Source organism: Arachis ipaensis, chromosome B04, assembly GCF_000816755.2.
Source record: "Arachis ipaensis cultivar K30076 chromosome B04, Araip1.1, whole genome shotgun sequence".
Lineage (NCBI taxonomy): Eukaryota > Viridiplantae > Streptophyta > Magnoliopsida > Fabales > Fabaceae > Arachis > Arachis ipaensis.
In genome coordinates this window covers 21,783,886-21,809,439 of record NC_029788.2, presented here as the reverse complement: position 1 = coordinate 21,809,439, position 25,554 = coordinate 21,783,886, and the positions used below count along the sequence as shown (strand labels likewise).

General features: G+C 39.0%; 2 long non-coding RNA genes across 2 annotated transcripts; both read left to right on the top strand.

Moving 5' to 3' along the window:
• On the top strand, nt 2,577–17,313 carry LOC107637676. The gene is made up of 3 exons (XR_002360835.1): nt 2,577–2,915; nt 16,896–16,986; nt 17,091–17,313. It is a non-coding gene; the product is annotated as an uncharacterized LOC107637676 (long non-coding RNA).
• On the top strand, nt 22,209–23,078 carry LOC110270570. The gene is made up of 3 exons (XR_002360208.1): nt 22,209–22,441; nt 22,532–22,635; nt 22,751–23,078. It is a non-coding gene; the product is annotated as an uncharacterized LOC110270570 (long non-coding RNA).

Genomic DNA, 25,554 nt, shown 5'->3' with positions numbered 1-25,554 from the left:
TTCTTTACTCTAGCTCATCAGTAATTCTAAGCAGAAAATAATAATGTCATTCATTTGAATCCTTGGTCAGCTTAGACTAGTGAGAGTGCTCATGATTTAAGTGTGGGGAAGTTGGGTTTCGAAACATTTGGTTTGGGAATTGAGTATGTTAGACTTTCTTTTTTGTGAAAATGTGAAAAGAATGTTGAGGACATGTTTATGCATTCAATACCTTAATCATATGCATTGAGAAAAACAAAAGAAAAAATATAAAAGAAAACAAAAGAGAGAAAAAAAAGAAAAGAAAAAATAAAATAATACAAAGGGGACAAAATGCCCCAAAATAAATAGTGACAGCAATGCATATGTACTGTACTCAAAATTAGGATGCATGAATATGTGGAAAACATGGTTAATGGATAGTTAGTTTTGTATTTTGATTACATGGATTGTCCTAAGTTAGGTGGAGAGTTTAGGTTAATCAAGGATTCAGATTTTAGTCCACTTGACCAAATACAATCATACATTGACCCTAACCCCATTACAACCCTTAAAAGACCTCTTGATATGTGTATTTGTGCATTAAATTTTTGTTGATTGGTAGAAGAAGAGCAAGCCTTAGAAAGCAAGGTTAGTAGAGAATTGAGAGAATCGAACCTTAAACACTAAAGTGATTAGAGTGTATACACTTCCAGTGAGGGTTCGATGCTCGATTCTTTGTTCCCGGCTTTCATGAGCTATCTTCTTTTGCAAGTCTATGTGTACTTCATTTTATAATTTGAATTAGTGGAATCCACTTCATATTTATTTTGGAGAATTTGATTTACTTTTAACCAAGTAGGTAGAAGCATTTAGAATGTAGTTACATTCATATAGATAGGTTGCATTGCATAAATTCTACCATTCCTCTTCACTCCTTTATAGCTTCTCTTGAGTTTAGCATGAAGACATGATAATATTTAAGTATGGAAAGATTGATAAACCACTATTTTACGGTTTATTTTGTATTGAATTGAGTGAATTTTATCCATTATTATCACACTTATTCATATAATTTGCATGTTTTATATTTTCCTTTCTAATTTTGTACTATGATTGAAAACGTACTTCTTTGGCCTTAAATTCGCTAATTTTAATCCTCTCTTATTACCATTCGATGACGTGATATGTTTGCTAAGTGTTTTCAAGGTTTATGGGGGCAGGAATGGCTTAGAGGAAGGAAAGGAAGCATGCAAAAATAGAAGGAACACAAGAAATTAATGTTTTGAGAAGCTGGCAGCGACGCGTACGCATGCCATGGACGACGCGTATGCGTGACCAGTGCAGCAGGCAAGCGACGCGTACGCATGGATGACGCGTACGCATGACCAGGAATTTGTTCAAGCGACGCGTATGCGTGGCCAACACGTACGCATGGCAGAGCGTCACGTGCTGCATTAAACAGAAGACGCTGGGGGCGTTCGGGCTGCTTTTGTTCTAGTTTCAAGCCCGAAAGTGAAGATTAGAGGCTGCAGAGTGGAGCCAGAAGGGGGGATGAATCATTCACACTTTCATTCACATTAGTTAGGTTTTAGATTTAGTTTTCTAGAGAGAGAGGTTCTCTCCTCTCTCTAAGTTTTAGGGTTTTTAGGTTTAGCTTTTCTCAAATTCAGATTTCTACCTTGCTTTTATTTAGTTTTCTTCTACTTTTATTTGTTCTAGTACTTTGGTTTGTCTACTCTATCATTGATTTCTTTATGTTGCCAATTTAGTTTATGAACTCTTCTGTTTCCTTTAATCCATATTAATGCAATTTAGGTTTTTATGTTTATGATTGCGTCCTTTACTTTGTTGTTATTGTTTCCTCTTGCAATGTTAGTCTTAGATTTTGCTATGCCTTGTTAATTTTCCATGTTTTGATTTTATGCCTTCCAAGTGTTTGATAAAATGCTTTGTTGGATTTTACTTAGATTTTTATGTTCTTAGCTTAGATTGAGTAAATTGGAGACTCTTGAATTGTCAAAGTCTCTTGTTGGTTGGTAATTGAAAATTGCTAGTTGGCTTAGGCTTCACTAAATCTAATATTTGATTAGGACTTGTGAACTTAAGTTGATTTTGCTCACTTGACTTTCTTTTATTGTTAGAGGTTAACTAAGTGAAAGCAAAAGGAAATTACCATCACAATTGATAATGATAATGAGGATAGAAATTCCAATTCTCAATCCTTGCTAGGACTTTTCTTAGTTGTTATTTTATTTCCTTGTTATTTACATTACTTGTCTCTTATCACAAAACCCCAAAAATACTTTTCTATAACCAATAATAAAGTACACTTACCTGCAATTCCTTGAGTGACGACCCGAGGTTTGAATACTTCGGTTAATTATATTGGGCCCCAAAAATACTTTTCTATAACCAATAATAAACTATACTTCCTTGCAATTCCTTGAGAGACGATCCGAGGTTTGAATACTTTGGTTAATTATATTAGGTTTGCTTAAGTGACAAACAATTTAAATATTGATTGAGGTTTAATTGTCGGTTTAGAACTATACTTGCAACGCGACATTTTTGTGAAAATCTTTACCGACATTTTTCCTCCGTCAGCCGCCCAGCCGTGTGCGCCGAAACCTGCAACCCTGGACGGCGTCCCTTCTTTGTGAACATCCTTCCTCGCTGGCCTCAAGTCCTTCGCCCTGTTGCGGTTGCACATCCTACCGTCACTGCAGCCCAGCCTCCGCGCGCAACGCCTCCGACCTGAACTGGAGCCCATTGAGCCGTCACCGCCGAACCGAGCAGCAATGCCTATTCTCCTTGCTCGGACACCATGGTCTCCAACATTCCTGTCGCACTGGTCACAGCGGAGGATCCGAGCCTGGAAATTTTGCCGCCTGATTGTGGACCATTCACCGGGACCATCACGAACATCATAACCAGAACTATGCTAACCATCCACGGTAAGTGGGTTGAGTTGTTCATTTTACGATTCATCATCACTGTTGCATGTTGTACTATAGACAGATTTTGCTGCTGATATGATTGATTCTACATGGTGAGAAAGCATTAGGTGCAATTTTAGTATCCTGGAGCATGTGGAATATGATGTTGGTTGAGATTGTTGCAATTGATTTAACTTTAGCGCGGGAATGGTCGAAAAATTTTGGTAATCTTGTTTATATAGCAGAAAAATTTTAAATTTTTTTCCCTCCCCGTGCAGACCTTTGCATGCAATGTGACATAAACTAGCTAGCCATTGTTGATGTTTGGTTGATACTTATTGGAGGGTTACTTTAGTAGGGTGTTGGATGGTTGTTATTTATCAATGTTTTGAGCTTATTTACTTGGATGGTTACTTCAGTATGTAGTCGAATGGTTGATTTTCATAGATGATGTTAATACAGAAAAATTTGGAGCATTGATTTCAATGATCGTGAATGCTAGTTTGATGTTATTATGTTGAATGCTTCTTTGAATACATTTGATGTGTTTTATTTTTCTTTCAGTTTTTATTTGGTTTGTGTTTGTTAAGTAAACAAATTCATTCAAGATGCTAAAATCGGATTATGATATGAACTAGATAGCTAATTTATGATTTATTTATTCGCATGGCTTTTTGATGCGTAGTGTAAGTCAACCAATTAAGAATTCAATATAGAAATAGCGTTGTGAGTACAGTTCTTAACCAGTTAAAATCCGCTCATCAATTTAGAAAGGTTGTCACAAATTTAGAATAAAAGTACTGGGAGTCTGAATCCCAGGTCGTCTCCCAACGAGTTGACAAAAAAGGGTGCTATCTTATTAATCAGGAGCTTTCCGAGAGATTTGAGAGTTGAATGATAGAAAATAAATAATTGTAAATTAAAAGAGAATTATATATTCTAATTAAAAAGCCTTGACTAGGGGAATGATTAATTGGAAGTTCCATCATTGTTGGAATTCTCTCAAGTGTAGTATAAAGAGGATGTTATTTTCACTTAGTTAACCCTTACTAAATAAAGGAAAGTCAAGTGATTAAGCTAACTCTTATTCGCAAATCCTAGTCCTCTCCCTTGGGAAGGTCTAGCGTTAGTAAATAGAGAATTAGCCAACAACTTCCAATTTAACTAATCACTTGAGCATTCCAACTCAAGTGTCTCCTCTTAATCAACCCCCATGTCAAGTTGGGAATCTACTCCATTGACATGAAAATTAATTGCATAGAATTAAATAGGGAATAAAAGGAAGATATGATAGACAATAACTATAATTTAATTAAAAGTAAAAGTAATCTTTTGCATTAATAAATTCTAAAATTAATCCAATTGTAACTCTAAACAAGAATTAAAAATATGGAATAATAAAGGAGTAAGAAAACAACCTAGAGTAGTATCTTCAACGGAGATGATGACTCTTCAATATCCAAAGCAAAAGCATAAAACTAAGAATATGAGAATGTAAAAGAAAACCTAGAGGAAGAGTAAATTTCTCTCTAGATCCAGATCTAAAAACTAAAACTATGCTAATGAGAATATGTTTTGAGTCTCTACTCATTCCCTGGCTCTAGTCTGTGTTTCTGGGCCGAAAACTGGGTCAAAACTCGGCCCGAAATCGCCCCCAGCATTTTCTGTTATTTCTGTAGATCACGCATGTCATGCGTACGTGTCAGTCACGCGCACGCGTCACTGGTCATCTTCGCGTTTCACGCTTACACGTCGAGTATACGCACGCGTCATCTTGCAAAACTTCATTCCACGCGTACGCGTCAGGTACGCACGCGCGTCGCTGTAAAATCTCCAGATTGCGCGCACGTGTGAGCCATGCGTGCGCGTCGATGCTCGCTGGTTGTCTCCTTTATTTCTTTTGCCCCTTCCATTTTTGCAAGCTTCCTCTCCATCCTCTAAGTCATTCCTGCCCTATAATGCTTGAAACACTGAACACACAGATCACGGCATCGAATGGTATACATGGGAATTAAAATACACAAATTAAAGACTCTAGGAAGCAAGATTTCAACCATAGAATAACACTAGGAAGGAATTGTAAAATCATGCAAATCATATGAATAAGTGGGTAAGGACTTGATAAAAACCACTCAAATGAGCACAAGATAAACCATAAAATAGTGGTTTATCAAACTCCCCACACTTAAACATTAGCATGTCCTCATGCTTAGCTCAAGGAGATAAAATAAATGAGTAGGGAAAAGTAAGACTCATGAAATGCAACCTATGTATGAATGCAACTATATGCTAAGATGATTCTGTCTACTTGGTTAAAAGTAAATAAGTTCCTCAAGACAAACATAAATAAGATATCACTAATTTAAATTATACAGTAAAGACAAGTAAACTTGTAAGAAGACAGCTCATGAAAGCAGGGAACATAGAATCAAGTATTGAACCCTCACTGGTAGTGTATGTGCACTCTAGTCACTCAAGTGTATAGGATAATCACTCTAGTCTTCTCTAATAATACTTTCTAAACTTTGTTCTTCACCTAACTAATCAACAAATATTTAGTGTACCAATGCAAACATCATGAGGTCTTTTCAAGGTTGTAATGGGGCTAAGGTAAAGGTGAGGGTATATATATGGCTAAGTGAGCTATAAATTGAATCCTTGACTAACCTAAGCTCTCACCTATACACACACTCTATATACTTTTAAATTCATGCCTAGCTACCCAAAATTCTCATTTTTGCATCTCACACTCATGCATCAACCTTTCTTTTAATTTTTATCACATATGTATTAATTTTTTATTAACTTAATATTGGGGTAATTTTGTCCCCTTATTTATTTATTTATTGAATAATTTTTGGTTTTTTTAATTAAAAATAAACATAATTTATCAATGCATATGGATTTTTAATTTTTCTGGTCTCACATGAGTAGGTACCCAAATTTCCAATATTTTATTACTTAAACATTGTACACTTTCATTAACTCAAGTTCCCACAGTTTTCCCACACTTAGTTAACATACTATCTTAAGCTAACCAAAGATTCAATTGGGGTATTTAATTTATTTTTCTACTTAATGCTAGTAATGTGGTAAAATATAGAACAAATGGGGATTAAAAGGCTCAAAGTGGCTAACAAGGGTAATTGAAAGGGTAGGCTATTTGGGATAGGTGAGCTAATAGAATAATGGCCTCAATCATATGCATGCATATAACACATTAAACATTGGACATATAGGATGGAACAAAATAAAAATTACAATCATAGAGAAGAAAACACACAGGAAAAATATTATGGTTAAACAATGTAACCATACAATTAGGCTCAAAAATCTCCCTGGGTTGTGTGTTCTTAGCTATCATTTATGTTCCAATTTACAGTATTCAAACAAGTTTATTTAAAAAAAGTTTTTAATTTAAATTAGTGAAACATCATAAAATAAAGTCTTGAAAAGAATTTTATTACTTTAACCAAGCAAACATACATGCAAACAATTATTATCATGCAATCTATTCTATTTACAAAAGAAAAACTAAAATGTTGGTGTTAAGAAGAAAAATTTACCTCCGAAAGTCAGGTACTGACCGACCTCCCCACACTTAAAGCTTGGCACCGTCCTCGGTGCCATCAGTCAAGAACAAAGAAGGGCTGGTAACAGCATCTCCACATTCGGGATTGATATGGCTTCCTGTGCTGGTGGATGAAGTAGAGTTCGGATTGTCTGGTTCTTCTTCAGGTGGGTGGTTGCCAACAATGAGCTCCTTGAGGAATGTAAATTGGCGCTTGTTACGACGCTCCATTCGCTTTGCCTGCCGGTCAAGCCGGTCCAACCTCTGAAGTATCTGAAGGAGCAGTTGATTTGTTGAAGGTGCTTGTGGTGTGGAAGGAGAAGGAGTATCTCCGGCCGAGTCTGCGGTCCGGTTGATAGTGGCTGCTGGAGGTCTGATGTACTTCCCATTGGGGATAATCTGATCATCCCGCGGAAGTATGGTCTTAGTGTCCCCAGCTCTGTAGGAGACTCCAGCAGCCGAGACTAGATCTGACACCAAGGCGGGAAAGGGTAGGTTGCCCGTGATCTGTACGTGTCCCATGGCGTCCCGGAGGTGTCTTGGTAGGTTGAGAGGCTGGTCTGTAAGGACACACCAGAGAAGAACAGCCATATCTGCAGTGAAGGAGGACTCGTGAATGCTTGGAAAGACGTAGTGGGACATAATCTGTGCCCACACTCGAGCCTCTAAGGTGAGTGCTGAAGCCAATATTCCTTTAGGTCGGGATCGATGGTAACCGTAGATCCATCTGCTGCCAGGTTGTGCTATCACTCTGAGAACGGCATCCCAGTCAAATTGGTATGTCTGGAGTTTGAAGGAGGCTTCTTGGAATGCGTCCAATCCTTCTAGATCAGGGGGAAGATCTAAAGCTCGTTGAATAGCTTCTTCAATTATCGGGATTTGCTTCTGACGGACATAGACAGACTGCAGGGTTGGCATGTGAAAATTTGAGTAGAATTCAACTACCCATGAGATATTAACCTGCCGTGGCTGTCTCCGTAAGAATCTCCATTATCTTCGCTCAATGCGGGGCTCAACATACTCAACAATGTGGGTCGGGAGGATGAGTAGGTGCTCATTGTTATAGTTCCGCTCAGCCAGGATGGGGAACATCTGCTCACAGTAGCGGTTAGTGAACCGCGCAGTGTCCTTTGCTGGAAAGGCTTTCTCTTTTTCATCGACCTTGATGATCCTCTTGACTCGCTTTGTTGAGGGCTTTACTGATGTTGAAGATGGTTCCGCAGCTAGTATTTTTTTTGTTCCTTTCCTTGCCGGTAGTTTAGGAGTAGCTTTCTCTTTACCCTTCTTGGTGGCCATCCTGAAAAGGGAAAAGGAAAGTAACATGTAAAGCCAAGGGTTAAAGCAAGGAGGAGGACAGTACAAGTGATAAGCACTGCATGGTAAAGAAGGATGTCGTTAACACATGGTCGCAACTACATGTGATAAGTTCATCAATGGAAATATAGCAAGTGCATGTTATGGCAAGTAGATGCAAGATGTTTATTGGAATGCCGGCAAAGGCATGAGTAGCATAGATCAAGCATCAATAGCCAAAATGTATTATCACTCGTAACAAACTGACCATCACATTTGTATTGATAATTATATTTAATTAATAAAATATTTAAGGGGTTTTGTGAAAAACAGGCATTAGAGTAGAAGGATAGAGTAATTAAAAATGCACAATGTCATACGGGCTTTTTCACAAACACTTAGTATGCATGGTAAATATGTTATTGAAAGTATTAAATTTGAACATGCAAACAACCCAAAAATAATTAGTAATAATTGTCAAACAATGCCTTAATAATCCACAAGCAATTATGGAAGAAAACAATTACCCAATTAAATTTCTAACACCAATTAAAAGGATGTAAAAAGAAAAAGAAAGACAAAGAAAACATAGATAATGAAAAAAAAAGAAAAAAAAAGAAGGGAATATAAATAAAAGTAATAATGGAAAAGTAAAAAGGGAAGAAGAAAAGAACCTTGATGAAAAAGATGAAGAAGGAGGGAGAAAGTAGTAGAAAGTAAGAAAGAATAAAGAAGAAAGAATGATAATAGAAAGATAATTAGGATTGAGGGGTGGGAGATTTGAAATCAGGCGCTGAGGTGGATTAGCTGTGCGTCGCTTGCGACGCGTACGCGTGTATCACGCGTTCACGCGGGTTGCGCTATTTTCAAGTGACGCGTACACGTGGGGGACGCGTACGCATGACATGAATTGTGCTATTGGCGCGGAGGCAGCCTCGCACACGCACAACTCTCTGTTTCAATACGCATATTGCAAAAATTTAGGGCGACGCGTGCGTGTCAGGGACACACACGCGTGAATGGCCTGAATTGGAAAAATGATGCGTACGTGTCAGGGACGCATACGTGTGATGGGGTTTGTGCTTCCAGCACAATTCCAGCCCCACACCATCATAACTCTTTGGCCATACACTCATTTACGTTGATTTTCACGGCCACGCGTACGCGCGGGTGACGCGCACGCGTGGAGGGCTGATTTTGCAAGCGACGCGTACGCGTGGGCGTGTTTGTGCCTAAAGCACGCCTCCAGCCATGCTCCCGCGCAACTCTCTGTTTCATTCTTCTTTGCTTCGCATGCACACATGACGCGTACGCGTCAATGACGCTTGTGCATCGTGTGCTCTCTTTTTTTTTTATGCAGAATGCAGATGCAAATGCAGACTATATGCAGAGATTATAAGAAGAGTCACTAAGAAAAATAAAGTAGAATAAAATAAAATAAAACTAAGACTAAAACGGAATGATCATACCATGGTAGGTTGTCTCCCACCTAGCACTTTGCTTTTACGTCTTTAAGTTCGACGGTCTTCAGGCTCATTCTGCTTCTGTTGGTGGATCTTCCAATAGGAAGAGCTCTAGCTCTTTGTGTTCCTTCATCCTCTCACCATGATAAATCTTTAAGCGATGTCCATTAACCTTGATGCAATTGGAACTTGAAGGATGACGTATGTGGAAGACTCCATATGGCTCTACCTTCTCCATTCTGTAGGGACCTTCCCATCTGGATCTCAGCTTGCCTGGCATGAGTCTCAGCCTGAAGTTGTAAAGGAGAACTAGATCTCCCGGTTTGAACTCTCTTCTTTTGATATGCTTGTCATGCACGGCCTTCACTTTTTCTTTGTATAATCTGGAGTTATCATAAGCTTTAAGTCGAAGAGTTTCCAGTTCTGCCAGTTGTAGCTTCCTTTCAACACCATCTTGCTCGAATCCCATGTTGCACTCCCGCACAGCCCAGAAAGCCTTGTGTTCCACTTCTACTGGAAGGTGGCAAGCCTTTCCGTACACTAAGCGGAAGGAACTCATCCCAATGGGTGTCTTATACGCTGTCCGATACGCCCAGAGTGCATCAACAAGTCTGGTACTCCAGTCCTTCCTATGAGGCTTGACTATCTTCTCCAGAATGCGTTTTATCTCTCTGTTAGACACCTCTGCTTGTCCATTGGTCTGGGGATGGTATGCTGTTGCTACTTTGTGAACTATCCCATGTTTCTTCAGTAGTCCTACTAGTCTCCTGTTACAAAAGTGGGTGCCTTGATCACTCACGATTACTCGTGGTGATCCAAAGTGACAGATAATATGATTTCTAACAAAGAAAACAACAGTGTTAGCATCATAAGTGCGGGTAGGAACTACTTCCACCCATTTAGAAACATAATCTATAGCTAACAGTATATAAAGGTAACCACTAGAGTTTGGAAATGGACCCATGAAGTCAATACCCCAAACATAAAAAATTTAACAGAAAAGCATAATCTGTTGGGGCATCTCATCCCTCTTGGATATATTCCCAAACCTTTGGCATGGGGGACAGAATTTGCAAAAGGTAGCAGCATCCTTAAAAAGAGTGGGCCACCAGAATCCACAGTCTAAGATTTTTCTAGCTGTTCTTTGAGAGCCAAAATGTCCTTCACTCTTAGAAGAGTGGCAGGCCTCTAAAATGGAGTGGAATTTTGATTGAGGCACACACCTTCTAATTACCTGGTCAGCACCATACCTCCATAAATATGGATCATCCCATATATAATATTTGGACTCACTTTTCAGCTTGTCTCTTTGATGCTTAGTAAAATTAGGAGGGAAAGTATGGCTAACTAGATAATTAGCTACAGGTACATACCAAGGAACTACTTCAGATACTGCGTGCAAGCTATCAAATGGAAAAGCATCATTGATGGGAGTAGGTTAGTCTTAATGTGTTCAAGGTGACTCAAGTGTTCTGCCACTAAATTCTGGTTACTACTCCTATCCTTAATTTCTAAATCAAATTCTTGCAGCAACAGTATCCAACGTATCAACCTTGGTTTGGACTCTTTTTTAGCTAATAAATATTTTAGAACTGCATGGTTCGAGTACACTACCACCTTAGTACCAAGTAAATAGGCTCGGAATTTATCTAGAGCAAAAACAATAGCTAGAAGCTCTTTTTTAGTGGTAGTGTAATTAGACTGAGCAGCGTCTAAGGTCTTAGAAGCATAAGCAATGACGAAAGGATCCTTACCTTTGCACTGAGCTAGCGCCGCTCCTACTGCATGGTTGGAAGCATCACACATAATCTCGAAAGGCTGGCTCCAGTCTGGTCCTCTCACAATTGGAGCTTGAGTCAAGGCGATTTTCAGCTTATCAAATGCTTGCATGCAATCCTCACTAAACTCAAACTCAACATCTTTCTGCAACAGTCTGGATAAAGGCAATGCTACCTTACTGAAGTCCTTAATAAATCTCCTGTAGAAACCTACATGGCCAAGGAACGAACGGACTTCCCTCACGGAGGAGGGGTAAGGCAAGCTAGAAATGACATCTACTTTTGCTGGATCTACAGAAATACCAGTATTAGAGACAACATGTCCTAGTACAATACCTTGTTTCACCATAAAATGACATTTTTCAAAATTTAAAACAAGGTTTGAACTAACACATCTGTCTAATACTCTAGCTAAACTATCCAAGCAAAGGCTAAACGAATCACCATATACGCTAAAATCATCCATAAAAACTTCCATACAGCTCTCAATAAGATCTGAAAAGATACTCATCATGCATCTTTGGAAAGTAGCCGGTGCATTACATAAGCCAAAAGGCATCCTCTTATATGCATACGTTCCAAAGGGACATGTAAAAGTAGTCTTTTCCTGATCTTCAGGAGCTATATGAATTTGAAAATAGCCTGTATAACCAGCTAAAAAGCAGTAATGGGATTTACCTGACAGGCGATCAAGCATCTGATCAATAAATGGTAAGGGGTAATGATCCTTACGAGTAGCTTGGTTGAGACGCCTGTAATCAATGCAAACTCTCCATGAATTCTGCACTCTAGTTGTCAGGAGCTCTCCATGCTCATTCTTTACTATTGTGACTCTAGACTTCTTGGGCACTACTTGTACTGGGCTGACCCATTCACTGTCTGAGATGGGGTAGATGATGTCTGCTTCAAGTAGCCTGGTCACTTCTTTCTTGACAACTTCTAAGATGGTGGGATTCAATCTTCTTTGGGGTTGACAGACAGGTCTTGCTCCCTCTTCTAAGAATATTCTGTGCTCACAAACTTGAAGGCTGATGCCTACTATATCCACCAAGCTCCACCCAATTGCTTTCTTGTGTCTTCTCAGCACACTGAGCAGCTGCTCCTCTTGTTGGGAAGTGAGTTCCCTTGCAATGATAACTGGGAGCTTCTAATTATCCTCAAGGTAAGCATACTTGAGGTGGGGTGGAAGGGGCTTTAATTCCAATGTATGCTCATGGCTGGGCTCTGGATCATCTGGAGTTAGTGATAATGGCAAAGTGTCCTCATTGTGCTCAAAGGGTGTCCCCACACTTGGGCCTTGCTCCATGTGCCTCTCTTCTACTTCTTCTTGGTGAACTACAGCTACAGTTTCATCAATAATGTCGCACTGAAAGATAGAATGATCTTTCGGAGGGTGCTTCATAGCTTCATTTAAACTGAAACTCACTGCTCTGCCATCTATCTCAAAGGAGTAAGTTCCTGAGAAGGCATCCAGCTTGAACTTCGAAGTCTTCAGGAATGGCCTTCCAAGCAGGATTGATGATGGTCTTCCTGAGTCATTAGGGGGCATTTCCAAAATATAGAAGTCAATGAAAAATGTGAGCCCCTTAATGCTTACCAGTACGTCTTCAGCAATTTCAACCACTGTGATGATGCTTTTATCTGCTAAAACAAAACGAGCTGCCGACCTTTTTAAGGGAGGGAGCCTCAAAGCATCATATATAGACAATGACATAATACTCACGCACGCTCCTAAATCACACATGCAGTCAGAAAATATTACACCCTCAATGGTACAGTTAACTATGCATGGACCTGGATCACTACATTTTTCAGGTATACCTCCCATTAAAGCAGATATAGAACTACCTAAAGGAATAGTTTCTAATTCATTAATTTTATCTTTGTGTATGCATAAATCTTTTAGAAACTTTGCATATTTAGGTACTTGTTGAATAACATCAAAAAGGGGAACAGTTACCTCAACCTTTTTGAAAATTTCTACCATTTTGGGATCAAGTTCCATATGCTTTCTGGACTTCCATGCAAGGTGTGGAAATGGAACAGGAATGGCGCCATTTACAGCTTCTGCATCCTTTGGTGCTCCATTCCTTGGCTGTGCTTCTTCTTCTACCATGTCCTGTACTTCCTCTTCCTCTTCAGCATCTTCCACTTCAACTATGTCTTCAACTGGGGCGTGTTCTTGTGGGCTTGGCTCCTCCTGATTCCTCTCTTGTAGTGTGGTTCCGGACCTCAAGGTGATGGCATTGACACTACCCTTGGGGTTGGGTAAGGGTTGAGAAGGAATTCCATTGGAGCTTGAAGGTTGATTATTGGAACTATTCATTGATCCAATCTGTGAGGCAAGAGCTTGTATAGCTGAGGTCAGGCCGTTTAAGGTGGAGCTAAGTGTGTTCTCTATGGCCTTTTGTCTTTGCTCAATAGACTGAAGCATTTCATCATGAGAAGAAGAAGAAGGGTAAGTGATATGAGGGGCCTGCTGTTGGTTGTTCTGAGGTGCTTGGGACTGCCTTAAGTGAGGTGCTCTGTATGGCTGGTTTTGGTTCTGCTGTCTGTTGTTGTTATTCCACCTCTGATTTCTATTGTTGTCTCTGCCTCCTCTGTTGTAGTTGTCCCTCCAACCTTGGTTGGAATTATCCCTCCATCCCTGGTTGGAGTTGTTTTGCCAACCTTGGTTGTAGTTGCCACCTTGGTTGTAATTGCCGCCTTGCTTATTGTACCCTTGATTTGGGCGGTCATAGAAATTATGAGTGGCTGCTACGGTGTTGTCCTCTTGTTGGAGCTGCGGACACTCATCAGTGTAATGACTATAATCAGCACATATTCCGCATACTCTCTGAGGGACTAACTGTTGACTTTGTTGTGGTGAGGGAGGCTGAGGTTGTTGTTGATTTAGCTGTATTTGCTTCAGTAGGTTAGTCATCTCACATATACTCTGTGTAAAAGCAGAAGTCTCAATGCAAGAAGAAACCTCGACAATAGCCTTTGAGTGACTGTTCCTGTGCCTGTGATTCCGAGTGGACTCAGCTAGGTCACTGATCAGTTGCCACGCTTCATCTGCGGTCTTGTACTTTTTCAGGGAACCATTACTTGCACCATCTAATATAGTCTTATCCCGAGGCTTCACGCCTTAAGTGAAGTAGCTGATCAACACTAACTTGTCAATCATGTGATGGGGGCATGCGTCTAGAAGATTCTTGAAGCGCTCCCAGTACTCATAAAGAGTCTCTGATTCACCTTGAATAATGCAAGAGATCTCTTTCCTCAGTCTATCTGTAACTTCAACTGGAAATTATTTTTCCAGGAATTCTCTCCTGAGCGTATCCCAGTTAGTAACGGTCGCTTCAGGTTGAGTGTAGTACCACTCCCTCGCCTTTTCCTCAAGAGAAAACGGGAAGGCAGTTAGCAAAATAGAAGTTTCATCTGCACCATGACGCCTAACAGTAGAACAGGCTATCTGGAAATCCCTTAGGTGCTTGATAGGCTCCTGAGCAGGTAATCCCTAAAACTTGGGCATCAAGTTGATTAGTGCGGTCTTCAGTTCAAAATATGCAGCCAGATTTGGGTGACGCACTTGATACGGTTGCAGAGTAAAGTCTGGGGCTCCGTCTTCCTGGAGAGTAATCCTCCTAGGTGCTGCCATACTATCTGCACGTGAATCAACTGAATCAGTAGTAGAGGAGCTTGTTTCTTCCTCAGATGGCGGTTCAGATTCGCCCTCAGATGAGACTGGTGAATCGATAACAATCACTTCACCACCCTCAGAGGCTAGCCTACGCCGAGCTCGCCTAATACGTGAAAGAGTTCTTTCAATTTCAGTATCAAATGCGGCTAAGCTTAGATCAGGCAGTGAACACGTCATTCAATGAAAGAAACATACAGTTCATGGTAATAAAATAAAATAAAATATGCAAAAATTAAAAATATGTACACTAATTAATAATTTAGCACACAATTACAACTCCCCGGCAACGGCGCCAAAAATTGATGCGTAACGTAAGTCAGCCAATTAAGAATTCAATATAGAAATAGCGTTGTGAGTACAGTTCTTATCTAGCTAAAATCCGCTCATCAATTTAGAAAGGTTGTCACAAATTTAGAATAAAAGTACTGGGAGTATGAATCCCAGGTCGTCTCCCAACGAGTTGACAAAAAAGGGTGCTATCTTATTAATCAGGAGTTTTCCGAGAGATTTGAGAGTTGAATGATAGAAAATAAATAATTTTAAATTAAAAGAGAATTATATATTCTAATTAAAAAGCCTTGACTGGGGGAATGATTAATTGGAAGTTCTATCATTGTTGGAATTCTCTCAAGTGTAGTATAAAGAGGTTGTTATTTTCACTTAGTTAACCCTTACTAAATAAAGGAAAGTCAAGTGATTAAGCTAACTCTTATTCGAAAATCCTAGTCCTCTCCCTTGGGAAGGTCTAGCGTTAGTAAATAGAGAATTAGACAACAACTTCCAATTTAACTAATCACTTAAGCATTCCAACTCAAGTGTCTCCTCTTAATCAACACCCATGTCAAGTTGGGAATCTACTCCATTGACATGAAAATTAATTGCATAGAATTAAATAGGGAATAAAAGGAAGACATGATAGACAATAACTACAATTTAATTAAAAGTAAAAGTAATCCTTTGCATTAATAAATTATAAAAGTAATCCAATTGTAACTCTAAACAAGAATTAAGAATATGGAATAATAAAGGAGTAAGAAAACAAACTAGAGTAGTATCTTCAACGGAGATGATGACTCTTCAATATCCAAAGCAAAAGCATAAAACTAAGAATATGAGAATGTAAAAGAAAACCTGGAGGAAGAGCAAATTTCTCTCTAGATTCAGATCTAAAAACTAAAACTACGCTAATGAGAATCTGTTTTGAGTCTCTGCTTATTCCGTAGCTCTAGTCTGTGTTTCTGGTCCAAAAACTGGGTCAAAACTCGGCCCGAAATCGCCCCCAGCGTTTTCTGTTATTTCTGCAGATTACGCATTTCACGCGTACGCGTGTTCTGGTCCAAAAACTGGGTCAAAACTCGGCCCGAAATCGCCCCCAGCGTTTTCTGTTATTTCTGCAGATTACGCATTTCACGCGTACGCGTTAGTCACGCGCACGCGTCACTAGTCATCTTCGTGTTTCACGCGTACGCGTCGAGCACGCGCGCGTCATCTTGCAAAACTTCATTCCACGCGTACGCGTCAGGTACGCACGCGCGTCACTGTAAAATCTCCAGATTGCGCGCACGCGTAAGCCCTGCGTGCGCGTCGATGCTCGCTGGTTGTCTCCTTTATTTCTTTTGCTCCTTCTATTTTTGCAAGCTTCCTCTCCATCCTCTAAGCCATTCCTGTCCTATAATGCCTGAAACACTGAACACACATATCACAACATCGAATGGTATAAAGGGGAATTAAAATACACAAATTAAAGACTCTAGGAAGCAAGATTTCAACCATAAAATAACACTAGGAAGGAATTATAAAATCATGCAAATCATATGAATAAGTGGGTAAGGACTTGATAAAAACCACTCAAATGAGCACAAGATAAACCAAAAAAGAGTGGTTTATCACTTTTTCTAGATGAAAAAATTACTTTCTGGGACTGCCAAGTTGATGCATTATGTGAAGATAGTTTACATTGATGATTGGTGTGGTTGTAATTGACAGCTGTGTTGCTCCACTTAGTACATTAATAATTTTCATAAGCCATTTGGATGGTCGCTTTAGTAGGGTATTGGATGGTTAGTTTTGCAAGTTTTTCTTAGTTTCAATTTTGCATGTACAACATTTTCCAATTCTTTCTATATTGCTTTTGTTTATTTACCCAAAGCATTACCTGAAAGCTTTTATTATTGTTGTGTAATTAAAATTAAATAATTTTCTTCTCAGGCTTGGACCACCAGATTTTCACCCCCAGACGCCAAATTGCCCTGAAGAGACTCTAACAAGGGGATATCTGCTATCTGGATATAAAGAAACGGTTGAGGGGCTTGAGGTGCATAATTATGTTCTGCTGTTTTGTTCATACCAAATTTGATTATGTTTTTATTTATTATTTTTCACTATTTTTTGTGTGTGCCTCAGGAAGCTAGAGAAATCTCACTATCCCAGGTTCAAAGTTTTAACAAGACAGTTGTCCTTAATTGCAAGGAGGTGAATCCATTTCCTCTAGTGTTCATTAGATATTCATTTTCACTCTATTTATTTTGGTTTCTCTGAATTTACAGCACAATGTCCATTTTCTATTTTTTGTATTCATTCTTTCATTTGAAGTCTTTTTAGATTCAGGTTAACTCTTGTATCTTTCATCTTTTTTCCAAGCTATTAGAAAACATCTTAGGGCCATCAATGAATCTCGTGCTCAGAAGAGAAACGTAACCTTAATTGTGTCTTTTGGCATTTTATCCTTTCTAAACATTATGCTTTATTATGTGATTTGATGGTTGGTCTTTATCATAGATCTTGGGCTTATTTAATTGGATGGTTACTTCAGTATATAATCAAATGGTTGGTTTTGATAGATGATGTTAATACAAGAAAATTGGGAGAATTGATTTCAATGACCGTGAATGTTATTTTCATGTTATTATGTTGAAGGCTTCTTTGAATACATTTGCTGTGTTTTATTTTTCTTTCAGTTTTTATTTGGTTTGTGTTTTTAAGTAAACATTTTCATTCATGATGCTCAAATTGGATTATATCTGAACTGGATAGTTAATTTATGATTTATTTATTCGCATGGCTTTTTCTGGATGAAAAAATTACTTTTTGGAGTTGCCAAGTTGATGCATTGTGTTAAAATAGTTTACATTGATGATTGGTGTGGTTGTAATTGACGGCTGTGCTTCTCCTCTTGGTTTATTAATAATTTTCGTAAGCCATTTGGGTGGTCGCTTTAGTAGGGTATTGGATGGTTAGTCTTTCTGATAGATCTTGCGCTTATTTATTTGGATCGTTACTTCAGTATGTGGTTGGATAGTTGGTTTTCATAGTGATGCTATGTTTGCATGAATAAGTTTTTTATCTTAAGTAAAGATGGTTACTATAGGGACATTTGGAGGATTGATCTTGATAAATCTTTCGAAGCATATCAGAGATTAGAAATAAGCTAGAATGTTCAATGCCAATAATTTCTTTTCAGTTTCGATACATTAGTATTATCTTCTGAGGTAATCTAGCTCCAATAATTAAAGTTACATTGATTGAAAGGTAAGATTATGCTATTAATAATATTATTTGGCTGTAGGTTTCCTACTGCTTTTGTTAGAGTTAGAAACTTAGAATTCAGGGGGGCTACTGCTTGAGTAAATTTTCACGGTGCTCCAACAACCAATTTTCACACCAGCCGAACACAAAATCAGATGGGTAAAAAGGTATCCCATTGTTTACATGATTAAAAGAACATGTTTAGTTATATTTTGTGACGTCATTCTGATCCTAATTTTTGCTCAACAGAAATTAGTCGAGACGCGATGCTCACCTTGCTACATTAACAACTTGTTTACCCACTTGGAACTACATAATGAGCATGCTAAGTTGGCTGAGATTGAGGCTATTGGATTTGATTTCCTGCGGCGGGTACCACTATGGCATGTAAAGCAGAGCATCATGCTCCAACTAGTTAGGGCTTATGATGTGGACTTAAACACTCTCAGGGTCGACGCAGGGGACATTCGCGTTACCGCCGAACTGATCGGCAGTGTATTCGGCATACCTTCTCGAGGTTAGTCGAAGTTATGTAAAATGTAATAATTCATGTGCGTGGTTTTTGTTTTTCCTTTGTTGACACTGACTGATTGTTGTACAATGTTTCGTAATGTAGGGGACCAATCCCGGAACTGTAGAACAAAAATGCATCGCATTTGGCAATTAAGAGAAAGTTCCAGAAAAAAACTACAACACAACTGCGGGACTTTGTCTTTGCCTGTCCAATGGAGACCGAGCAACAGAGGATGACCTTTAGACGATACTTTATCCTGGTGGTTTTGAAGATGTTTCTTAGCCCCACAAGCCAGCAGACTGTTTTCCCGTGGCACCTCCCTCCGATTTTGGATGTCTCGAACCCAAGAAGATTCCACTGGCCGTATCAGATATTAAAGTGGTTACGAGATGCAATAAGGAAATTCCAAGACGAGAACCGAGAAATATGCGGCGGGTGCATATTCGTGTTGCTGGTATCACAAATAAATTTCCTAATTTTCAAAAACATGTACGTCTTAAAGTGTAAATCCTAATATTTAAAATACTTGTGTATAGGTTCTGTACTTTCAGCGCTTAAAGCATGGTCCGTTACATGCATGTCAAGCACCCGAGCCTTGGATTGATGAATGGATCGCTAATGAACTTGATAAGAAGGCCGACCATGTTATCTCACAGGTCCAATCTCTAATAATTTCATTTTTATAATCAAATTGAATACAAATGCCGTCGGAGGTTCACGTTGATTTTTTGCTAAGTTTGTTGTCCCGTATTGAACACACAGGGTTGCATCGTCGATAATGCAAGGAAGAGGAAAAAACAGAAGAAAGCATCTAATAGTAAAGCAGTAAACGAAAAAGCAAGGTGTAAAAGGCCCCGCAAGGACTCTGACCAAGCGCCATCTATCCAGGGCAAGACTACATCTCAGTAAAGATATAAGGATGCGGATGAAGTGATTTGCTTTCATTATGATAGATCATGCACTTATTTAATTGGATCGTTACTTATGTGATTGGATGGTTGGTCTTTATCATTGATCTTGCACTTATTTAATTGGATGGTTACTTCAGTATGTAATCGGATGGTTGGTTTTGATAGATGATGTTTATACAAGAAAATTGGGAGAATTGATTTCAATGACCGTGACTGCTAGGTTCATATTATTATGTTGAAGGCTTCTTTGAATACATTTGATGTGTTTTATTTTTCTTTCAGTTTTTATTTGGTTTGTGTTTGTTAAGTAAACAAATGCATTTAAGATGCTCAAATCGGGTTATGATCTGAACTGAATAGCTAATTTATGATTTATTTATTCGGGTGGCTTTTTCTGGATGAAAAAATTGCTTTTTGGGGCTACCAAGTTGATGCATTGTGTGAAAATAATTTACATTAATGATTGTTGTGGTTGTAATTGACGGCTGTGTTACTCCACTTACGACATTAATAATTTTCGTGAGCCATTTGGATGGTCGCTCTAGTAGGGTATTGGATGGTTAGTCTTTATGATAGATCATGCGCTTATTTAATTGGATCGTTACTTCAGTATGTGATTGGATGGTTGGTCTTTATCATAGATCTTGGGCTTATTTAATTGGATGGTTACTTCAGTATGTAATCGGATGGTTGGTTTTGATAGATGATGTTTAAACAGGAAAATTGGGAGAATTGATTTCAATGACTGTGAATGCTAGGTTGGAGAAAACGGTAGAAGAAAACGGCTGTGATGGGCATGTAATTGTAAATTCTTGGGTAATTCCAGCAGTGTGGCAAGGTTGACGGTAGAAGAAAACGGCCGCGCAAGGACTCCGAACAGGCACCATCTACCAGGAGCAGGACCAAATCTCAGCATAGAGATATCGATACGCAAAAGGTGAGCTTGGTTAATTAAAATTACTTGTGTTATTATCATGGATGTTAATTTTATCATGCAAATGACGATATCTATGACGACTAGTTTGAGTATTTATCATGCAAATGACGATATCTATGAATATACACCACATGAATGTAAGCCTGGTACGAGGAGAAAGTTGCCTATCCGCAGAAGCCGATCTAGAAGCGGCACAAAAAAAGCAATTCGAGGAGAAAGTGTCCCAAGAAGCAAGGGGGCACCTTTGGTAGTCTCGGACTCTGATGATGAAGACAATGTGCTGCTTGCTAGAAGGCAACGATTATTCCAACAACAGTCTCCACCACAGGATGTAAATCAAGCAGAGCCCATGGTCAAGGACGATCATAAAGGTGCTCAAGAAGAAAACCTTGATCACAAGGATGCATCTCCACATACGCCGTCTGCGGCACATGTCCAGCTCACCGAGTATGATTTTGACAGGTAAGTTGTTTGTGGCTTACCTTGCTATATCTTTCTCTTCTTTATTTTTCTTACCCCGTCTTGTGATTAGCCGTCGTGGTAAGCATAACTTGTCATTTTAGCTAACGTCATATTGCATTCGTTTGCAGCGAATTTGACATCTCGATCGTACAGTGTCCTAAATTTGAGCAAGTGCTGAATAATGTTGAACAGAGGTGGCAAACAAAGGCCATAAGCATGCAGCCCCTGCAAACGGTGATGCCAAACAAATCATGCTACCATACACTGAGTCCAGGAAGACCTAGCTTTTCACTCGGTTTAACTCAGCTTGAAAAGACTCCAACCCCGTCCCCGATACATTCAATTCATCCAAGTCTAAGAAATATAAAGAAGGGGGAGACTAAGGAGAAACAAATCAGAGCATGGATACTTAACTCGTCCTTGAACAAAGAGCAACATTTGGCATCCTATGAAGGCTGGGAACATATGGTATTACAAAGGAAGGACTTATAGACCTTGAAAGCCCGCAGTTGGGTCAACAGCTACGTAAGTATATGAACTTAATCATGCATTTTAATTCCCTATCTTTCTATTGGTGTTTAGTTTACACTTGTTGAATAAATTATGTAGGTCATTCAATGGATGTGCTACTCCTTCAACGATACCAAATCATCTAGATTCAAGCGAGATTTCTATTGCGTGTGTCCAGGCATATTGGTAATTACACTATACTGATTCAATATGTGTCAGATTTTGTAAGGATTCTTACTATGTGTGGGTTTGCAGGAATCAGTCACACAGAATGATAATCTGGCATCATTTATTGATGGTGCAAGACCAATTTATGCGGGTCTTGGTCGAAGCTTTAGTGAGGATACTAGGTTCTTTGACAAACTCGAAGCTGCAAAGAGAAAATGGGTGAGTTGTAATCTTTTTTAAATACTTTGAACTTCCGATATATTATACGACGTGTAAAATGTTGGAACGGATGGTCACTGTTACCCACTATTGATATGGTTGTTTTTATTTGCATATTTTGCTCTTCAGATTTGCCATGTTATTATGTTGATTGAATGTACTATACTTTGCTATTGGAAATGGGTTGGGTGGGTCTCCTAGGCCTAGTAAATAGTTGCTTTAGGCTTCCTGTGTCATCCGGATGATTTTTTTTTTAAGAATTATGTCGTGACTGTCATCTGATTTGAAGATGTTCCGGTTCTTGCATGGTCGAGGGAGTTGACTAGTTTTTTTTTTAAGAGACATACTCATTCCTATGTACTGTTTGCTGCAATGGTTAATTCCTAATTGTTGGAGGGGCCATTAGTGGGTATATGCATTTGAGGTGAATGCGAAATGCCTAGTGATAATCGACAGCTTGCATTCTGCACCACAAGATGATGAACGGGATAAACTCGATGCATATGTGGTAAGCTACTATACTCTTTTTATACAATATACAGCTATATTATCTAATTCAATAGCATGTTGTTCGAAGATTTCGTTCCATGATTTCCAGGGGAGAGTGTTTGAGGACATGGCGAGAATTGCAATTCCTGCATTCGTCCGGACTACATACGGCCCATCTCGTTCTTACGCCAGGGTTCCAAAGCAACCGAACAAGTGAAATGAAATTACAACTCAACTTTGAGGCTTTTTAGTTTTCTTTCCATCATAGGGCATACCATATTAAAAATTCTTGTCATCCTGATTGCAAAAGTATGTTATTTGCCTGTAGCTTTGACTGTGGCATCTGTGTTATTAAGTTCATAGAAAGTTGGACCGAAGACCGTGCTCTTGATGAATGGGACGAGGTGACTACAATAAACTTTTGGGCATATATCACGCGTCAATTTGAACAAATATCACTGTAACAGTTCTTACTACTAACTCGCCTGGTAAATCTATTTACATGATTCACTCAGATCATACAGGATGGAGTTGATGCTAGACATTGTGTGTGGGTCAGACAATACATTGGTTCACTAGGTTCTTTCATTATTGAAGGACAATGTTAAACCTGTTCGACGCAATTAATCATGGAACAAGAAAAGGGAAGTTAGATCACCATTCACTGCACCTAGCACGAGGTCATTGATTGAATGTGCGGAAGGATTACCAAAGGGGGCAATGATCAAAGGGATAAAGAAGTAGCGTACTTGGGTTTAGCTACAGTGAATTTAATTATCATATTATACTTGTTTTACTTTCTGATTAGATTCCTGGGGATTTATTTATGTTACATTAAAAGGACTTGTTTCCAGGAGAAATTTTTTGGTTACATTAAAAGGATTTATTTTTTATGTTACATTAAAAGGATTTATTTTATTTTCAGCTTAGATTCCTGGATTTATCCATCTTGTTTAGTAAAGTAACCATCTTTGCGCATATTGAACCAAACATCTATTTTGTTATGTGTTATCACATGTATGTCTCTTGCGTATTTCAGATTTGACTTGAATATGTTAAGTTATGACATAGGAAATCACTAGTGTTGAGACAAAATGCAGTGATTTCTTTGGAATGCATGCTACAGATAGTATATGTTGAAATAGGCGATAAATAATCATCCACAAATACTGAGAAACTAAACATCCCAATGGATACAATAACGAGCATCCAGTATAACTTGGTAAAAATAACAACATAATTACCCTTTAAAACGACCAGCTACATACCACATGACCGTGTAAAATAACCTTGTGAAACCGTGATAGTTAACTAAAACATAACCACCAATTGTTGCACATACAAGCACCCAAGGATAACCATCCATGTTCAAAGTGAAAGTGAACATCCGATCACATATAGAATTGAACATCCAAAGTATTTGAAAAACAAAAAACTCTGTAGTCACTATCTAGAACGAACAGCTATGCACCAAAAAACTATATAGTATAGCGTAGAGCAATCGAGTACAAATTTATTAACCTAACTTGTAAATTACAGAATAACCATCATCTATAATCATTATGCATTCAGTGTAAACGAAATTAATAAAGTAAAGTGGTTCATTCTCACCAAAGAAAAATGGGTTCTGGAAATTAATCACGTATGGACTTTTGCAACAGCTGCCTACAAACCTTAAAACTAATCTGAATCGTATAAATTGAAACCAATCTGAACCCTATAAACACGGAAATGAAAAATAAACACAAGCACAACCTTGTTCAACTTATTCTAACTTTTGTTGATGGAGCTTAACAAAGACCTGAAACCACCAACTTGTTCGGGAACATTCCGGCCAACAACAGCACCAAGGTTTACATCTTGAGATGCGTCCGGACGAACAACCTGCTAAACACAACAAAAAAAGCCAACAGTTATCTTCTTACATAGTACTATACCAAATAAACATGGAAGGTCGAGATTAATCCAAACATGTACCGGGGATGCATTCTTGTTTTTCCTCCGAGCAGAATTCTTGAAGGACTTCTCCAGGGCAGCGCCAAGCCTCTTACTCTTTGGCCGGCCCTTTGTGGTGACCTGTTATGGGCCTTGGATATCGATGACACTGACAACGTTTGAACTCTGTGAGCCAATGCTGGTGTGGGTCTCCGCCACGCTCTCAAACCTCTTCTTGGCACGGTGCGCAACCAACTTGACCCTTGTTTCTTCCAGAGCAGCATGCAGCAATACTGTTTTGTCGTGATCACCGACGAACTCTTGAGCAACATTGTAGAAGTGTGCACACAGTCTCCTGAATGCAACATGACTCTCATCCGACCGACTGACATTGTGGCTACTCTTGACATACGTATGCTTGCGCTTTATTTTCTTGCTCCATCAAGGGAGAACATAACAGGTAGGTACTTTGTACACTTTATACGAATGGAAAATTGCAAGACAGTGACAGCACAACACACCTGAACTCTCGAAAAGATTACACTCATAACGAACCTCCTGTGTTGAACGGTCAAAGTGGACATCGTATGGAACGCAGAGAATAGTATCGTTGACTAATTTTTCCTCTTCCACCTTCATGCACACCGATGGTCCCTCTTCAGCAACTACAGAGACTCTGCAATCAGCCTTCTTCACGAACTCAGTTTGAACATCCCTAAATATGCTGGTAGTGTACTCTTGCTGAAATTGTCTCTCCATAGGCGAGCTCATTGCACAAGGGATAACCCCCCTCAAGTCTGCAGCATCATCCTCCAATTTCCTCTGCTCCTTGATTCCAAGCACATTGTTATATTCGTGAACAAATTGAACTAAGCTACTCCTACTGTGTAAGAATCCATCATAGAATATGTGCATGATCTCACTCCTTTAATTTGCCTACTTCTCATGGCAGCCCAAAATTCACCCTTGAAGTATATGGGGACCTACATGCGTCGGTCATCATACAGGTCTACAGAAAATAAAGAAACCCAATTTTAGCAAAGAAACCTTACACCAAATTTATTACTACAAATAAGAAAAATCCAGATACCAAAATAATTGTCAGTTAAAGCGCGTAAAGTAATCGTACACTAACAGACCTGACAGCCATATATTGTTATGTAAGTTGTACTCATCTATAAATTCAGACCAGTTATC